The 6,584-nt window shown below is 41.8% G+C and overlaps 1 long non-coding RNA gene across 6 annotated transcripts in view; it reads right to left on the bottom strand.

The window, feature by feature from the left end:
• Positions 1-3,681: 3,681 nt before the first annotated feature.
• LOC132346370 (uncharacterized) overlaps positions 3,682-6,584 on the bottom strand; it is a 284,917-nt gene continuing 282,014 nt past the window's right edge. For 5 of the 6 annotated variants that reach the window (XR_009496198.1, XR_009496196.1, XR_009496192.1 and 2 more), the window contains one exon: positions 3,682-4,531. This is a non-coding gene — a long non-coding RNA (uncharacterized lncRNA). The remainder of the gene's footprint in view (positions 4,532-6,584) is intronic. The other variant, XR_009496195.1, reaches the window with a different exon arrangement.

Below are 6,584 nucleotides of genomic sequence, written 5' to 3'. Positions count from 1 at the left end.
AAGTATGTTAAGCATAACAAGTCAGATAGTGAAAGACAAATGCTGTATGATCTCACTTGCAAGTGGAATCTAAAAAAACAAAGCCAACAACAAACAAAACGAAATAGAAACAGACTCATAGGTACAGAGAACAAACAAGTGGTTGCCAAAAGAAAGGTGGGGATGGATGGAAAGATGAAATAGGGAAAATAGATTAAGAAGGATCTTCCTGCTCTAACATAAGTCAGAGGGATGTAATGTACACACAGGAATGTAGTCAATAATACTATAACAAATTTGTATGGTGATGGATGATATTGCAGTGACCATTTCATAATGTGTAGAGTATGTTGTACACCTGAAACTAATATAATGTATGTTAATTACAATTCAATAAAGAGAGAGAGACTCTGCTATGAAAACAGAGGTCACACTCTTACAACTTAGTCGAAGAAGCAACATCCCATCACCTTTGCCATATTCTATTGAACAAAATCAAGTCACAAGCATCATCTGCCCCTGAAGTGGGCAGGCTTATACAGGGGTATGAATACCAGGAGCAGATCATTGGGGTGGGGGGTGGGGGGAGCGGTATCTTAGGGTCTGGCCAACAAACTCAGGCAAATAAAACCAAGACTACAATCTGTGATGAGCATTGCTTCTTCACTCTCCCCTTTCCTTGGCCAACCATACATATGTACTTTGAACACAAATATAGTATAACTTATTATGAGCTAAGCAATGTAAGCATAAGGCAAACTTACAGTGGAAAGATTCACAATCTACTAGGGGAGATGGATGAACATACCACATAAAATACACAAGAGAACACTGATACAGAAAATTGTGGCGGGGAAGGGTTCAGGGGGATATTCAGGTCTGGAAACATAAGAATTCCAATAAAATAAATTTTACTTTGGGTTTGGGCTACTATTGTTCACAAAGTACATAGAGAAAATATGACTTGAGCTCGGTCTGGAAGAGCAGATAATAACCAAGATTTATTGCTTTTTGCATGTTTTACTATGTTAAAGGTCTTACATGAAATATTATACTTAATTTTCATAGTAAATCCCTAAGGTAAGATTTATTATCATCTCCACTTTAAAAATGAGGACGCTAAGGCCCACAGAGGTGAAGTGACTTGCCCAAGATGGTGAATAGAAACCCACTGCAACTAACACAGAGCCTGCACTTGGAAGCATTGCTTCAGCTGGGACTGGCCCGTCTAGGCAAGTGGGGGAAAGGCGTTTTCAGCAGTGCAAATGGCATGAATAAAGAAATGAAGACAGGCAAGCACTAGCTAGCCTTTCAGTTGGACAAACTACAGTTCCTTCAATCTAGAAAGTTCTTTCTTTAGCTTTTCATAAGTTGGCTCATCACTGCCTTTGGATTTTAGCTCACATGTCATTTCCAGATAAAGTAGTTAGAAACTCCCTCCCCTTCCTCCATCACCATCACCAGTTACTTATGTCACTTCATCATATTGGCTATTCTTATAAGTCATAATTGTTTTGTCCATTCTTTTCTCTACTTGGTTATTGTTCCCTCTCCTGAATGTGAGCCCCATGAGGAAAAGACCTTGTTTGGTCATTACTACTGTGTCTCCCATGTCCTTACAATGCCCAGCACAAGATAGGTACTTGACCAACCATGAACTCATTACAGGAAAGTGGTGGACTGGAAAGGTGAAGTGGGTTTGTGTGCAGTGAAGGAATTTGGTTTTTATTCTGTAGGTGATGATCGAGCCTGTGGAGGATTTTTGAGCAGGAGAGTGACATACTGACAGCAGAGTTTGAGAAAATGACTATGTGGATTGCATGCCTTTGTGCAATGATATTAGAGAACAGTTTGTTGTCAGGGTTTTTGCAACCCTTTCTGTGCCCTCTCTATTTAAACCAAAGGTTTTTGGCTATGTTGCTTCTGCCAAGGGAAAAACTCATTTTGAGGGAGATAAATACTTATTTTTGATCCTTCCAGAAAACTTTGCATTTTAAAAGGAGAGCTGATGTTTGACACTGGTCCCTAGGTTCCAGAGCTGGTTTTTGGCTCTGGTGTGCTGTGTGATCTTGGGTAAGACCCTTTATGTCTCTGAGCTTAAGTTTCTTCTGTGAAATGAGGAGGCTGGGCTAGATGCCAACCCTATAATCTCATTATGCTCATCTCTAACTTAAGACTGTCCCACTTTGATAAGTAATCAAGAATAGAAAAAGACTTTTCTAATGACAAGGAAATCTTAAAATTTCCTAACCAGTGGTCAAGAAAAAATGGTGATTTATATTAACTGAGACTATAAGTGAGTTGGTTTGTTTTTCTGTTTCCTCTTCCACAAAATGTCCAGAAACATGTAACCCTCCTCTTGTGAGACACAATCTCTGGAGGCACATGGGTCTCCATTGTTCCTGCGCTTATTTAATTTCTCAAAGGGGAGTTTGTGCTTTGTATTTATTTGGCCGCATAGCATGGCTTGTGGGATCTTAGTTCCCCGAGCAGAGACTGAATCTGGGCCCATGACAGTGAATGCTTATGTCTTAACCGCTGGACCACCAGGGAATCCCCTGTTTCTGCATTTATAACATATCATCATGAACTCTAAAATGAGGACGAGCCAGAATCATCTTGGGGGTGGCAAAGACAGGATTGGCTAATGAATGAAATATCAGACGGCTTTCAAGCATGAAAGACTTGCAAATAACGTAACTTCAGAAACCCTAGTGCTGTTGCCCTACTCCAAATCCTGCCTCTCTTGCCTACCTTCCTTCTCTGCCCACAACCCGTCCATCCTCAGGAAGCTTCCATGCCATGCAGCTTTGCAGCCTCCAAAAAAAATGTATTGAGTAACTCCTGGAAAGATTTCCATCTCATACACTGCTAGAGAATACAAATGGGGCATTTGAGCAGTGTTTCATGGTTAAGATGCACAACAAATTGCTACATCTGTTTAAAATCCCTATTTTCACTTGTGCCTCCCCCTACCTTTTCTTCCAGCTTCCACGCTCATCTCCCCACCTCCCCGTCTACACAAACACAAGCATTCTTCCTACTTCTGGAAGCTTAGATGATTTTCCCTCTAAAACGTCAGAGGAGGAGATGGCCTGGCAGTTTTTGAAAGTTTCCTTGAGTTCTATTAAACTGAAATATCATTTTTAGAACATGGAAAATAGTAGTGGAGCGCAGTGGTGGTCTTCTCAGAGGGTGTCAGTATAATCAATCTTTTTAAAGACCTGCAGGCGTCAAGTGTGACAGTGCTCAAAAGCCTGGATCTGACGCATCTGACTTGCTAGAGTCTCTGTTGAGGAGGATAATTTATCATATCGTAACCGTGGAACTGGCTGGACTAATTGCTTCCTGTGCATGTATGTATTTAATCATGTGTATGTCCCTAAGTACGATAGAGTCGTATGACGGGCTATCCTTCCCTTTTGTTTCCTAAACTAATCAAAGTTTCTCTCTTATCCCAAATCTGCCCACCCTCTCTCACCCTCAAATCCTTAAGGAACAAAATCCCAATCTTCATATTTCAAAACACAAAAACAAAGAGCATATTTAAATGTCACGTTCTAATACTGTTTCTGAACAAGATAGATTTCATTAAATAGAAATTAATCAGGTTGTGCTCATAACCACAGTTACTCAGCAAAGACTAGAGGGCCTGTCCTATGCCATCCTGACAAGGAAGGCACTGCCATACATAGGAGCTGGTGCTGAGCAGATATTAGTCGGGTCAGTCACCTTGGCCTTGCACACCTTGCCACATGTGCAAAATGGAGATGATATTGGAGCTCATGTTGTGGCCACAGAGGCTGGTACCCATTTTGTTGTATGAGATACATCTAAGCCACAGTCAACTCCCACATGGAACAGATATGGTATTCCTCAGGTGTCATATGAAATAAATAAAAAACCTCATTTGAAGTGCCTGGCTCAAGGACTGGTTCATTCTAGGCACTTATAAACAATGTAATGGTGAGGAAGATATAGTCAGAAGCTGTGGTCCCCAAAGGGGTACCAAGGCTATCCTTTGAAAGTGTGCAAAGAAGATACTATAATTTCTTTTGATATTTGTATTTTATCTACAAAGGAGAGAAAACAGCTTCACAAACACTTGAAATAACGGTGGACCTGCAGCCTCCCTCAGTCTGAGTGTCAGTGTCCACGTGACCTGGGAGGCAGGCACACTATCTTAAGGGAAAGAAGTGCTCATTACTAGGACTGGTGGGCAGTGGGGCCCTTGTATTGGTCTTCATGCCAGCATGCTGAGATGAGTTAGTGTGTGCAATGAAGTGGGCTGTCAGTATCACCGAGTTTTAACCAAACTAACCCTCATAACCAGATAAATGGCTAAGAAGGATTTCTGCTCTACTTAAGAGTATTGGGACTTGCCTGGTGGTCCAGTGGTCAAGACTTTGCCTTCTAATGCAGGAGGTGTGGGTTCAGTTTCTGGTCAGGGTGCTGAGATCCTACATGTCGTTGCTGTTCAGTCACTAAGTCGTTTCTGTCTCTTTGCAACCCCATGGACTGCAGCATGCCATGCTCCACTGTCCTTCACTATCTAGGCAAAAAAACAAAACACAAAACAGAAGCAATGTTGTAACAAATTCAGCAAAAAGGTTTAAAAAAAAAGAGATTATAAAAGATACCGTCAAAAACTATGGGGAGTCTGAGGTTTTCCTCTACTTGCAAGCTAATAAACTAGTTTGCCACATTCCATGGAAACTGGCAGAATATAAGACCCCTGGGTCAGAGACAAAATACTTGACTGTTTACAACACAACAGGCAGCACCAGGCATGTCTGTCCTGGCTCCCCTTACCCCCTCATCCTGCAAGTCCCTCCGGGCCAATATGGACAGCCTGGGTGTCACAGCTAAACAAAGCCTGAGAGAAGGAAACTCAAATATCCTATTCAATATAAAGGGGCTGCTAAAATCCTGTCCATACTCTGCCCCAGAGAAGGACATTATCTTTATAATCCTGGACAGCAAACAAAGCTGCTCTCTGCTCTGGGAGCCACGACTTTTAAGTTTCAAGGCTGTTTGCTGTACAAATATCCTTGAGAAGATAGCCCAGAGTGAAAGTTGCCCGAGCCTCTGCTCTCAAGACAAACAAACAAACAAAAAAGGAAACCCATGAAGACCTGTCTCACAGAAGATATCATGTATTAATAAAGTAAAAATGAAAATAAGAAAACATGTCAGTTTATACTTCTACTCCCAGAATGAGCAAACCCTTTCATATGATATAAATAATGATGATCCAATTAGATCAAACTAAAGGTCAGCTAAAAAAATCAGAAGTGATCAAAGATTATCTGAAATACAGATTTATATGCACCCCCATGAAACATAAACCTTGATGCAATTACATATATTGTGCCTTGGAAGAGTAGCAAATCATAATAGCATATTTATATAATTTATCAAAAATGTACATATAAGGAAAGAACTAAAATTGGGGATCTATGCTCAATTTGTTTAACTTTAGGGGATATGCATTCATATCCTTGCTCAGGGGACTAGAGTAGAATGATATGCTGGGAACTGAAAGAATTCCAGAATGCAGAAGATTTTGCTACAAGTTTCTTCTAGGTTCTTCTCTAGATCACAACAAAAGTAGAGTCTTCCAACGAACTTCTATACTAAGAGCTCCTATACATGGTTTTTATTTTGTAGAAGTCATTCCTAAGTTGTTTGACCACCTCTTGAATTTGGTAAGGAGATTTAGACTTCCTCCAAATGTCCAGAAGCCAGCTTCTCCAGGAAACAGAACTTCCCACTGGGCTGAATGAGACTCTCCACCTGCTGAGGGGAACAGAGCCCTGCCATGTGGAGCACACCTAAGATTGTGTGTCTTTTCCCAAATCCCCCCTACCTTCAGCTTCTTCAATCACATCCCAGTTTCTATCCAGGCAAAATGAGAGGAAAGTGAATCAGAGTGAGGAATGACTGGGCGAGGGAGCCTGGTAGAGGATGCTCTGGGTATCAGTGAGGACACAGCTCTGTTCTGTCTTCTAGAGAAAGGTTTTGTTATTCATGGGTCTCCCTTGGACTGTCTATATGTTTAAAATCGCTCCTCATCTTCCTTCTTGCTTTCCCAGGCTTTGCCATCAGTCCTGGCAATCCCTCCACAGGGAGCTGAGAGCATTTCCCCTTGTTTAGAGCCCCTGGGAGTTTATTTTCACAATTGTTTGGTGCAGAGACTCAGGAGAGCACAAAGAGGTCACCCTTGGCTCATCAGTATGGTCAGGAAATGACCCCCACTAGCTGCTGAGGCAACTGTTCCCCATCCCACCGTCAAAAGGCTGAGGTAGAAATCTTTACTTTGTTCCCAGCAAGTGGGCATCACACAGATTTTGAGATCCAACAATGCTGTGTTTGATACTAGGTCATCTCTTGCTAGAAATGTGACCTCGGAGTAATTATGCTGCCTTTCCATACCTTGGATTCCTCATCTGTTCATCTGGCATTCATATTCACTTTGTGAAAACTGTGAGGCAAGCGCATGCCATGTACTACATGCTCAGTAAACATGAGCTGTTGGAACTTCCCTGGTGGTCCAGTGGTTGAGATTCTGAGCTTCCATTCCAGGGGGCACCGGTTCAATCCCT

This window comes from Bos taurus, chromosome 10 (assembly GCF_002263795.3).
Source record: "Bos taurus isolate L1 Dominette 01449 registration number 42190680 breed Hereford chromosome 10, ARS-UCD2.0, whole genome shotgun sequence".
Lineage (NCBI taxonomy): Eukaryota > Metazoa > Chordata > Mammalia > Artiodactyla > Bovidae > Bos > Bos taurus.
The sequence above is the reverse complement of the archived record's forward strand: the minus strand, read 5'-3'. Positions and strand labels throughout refer to the sequence as shown.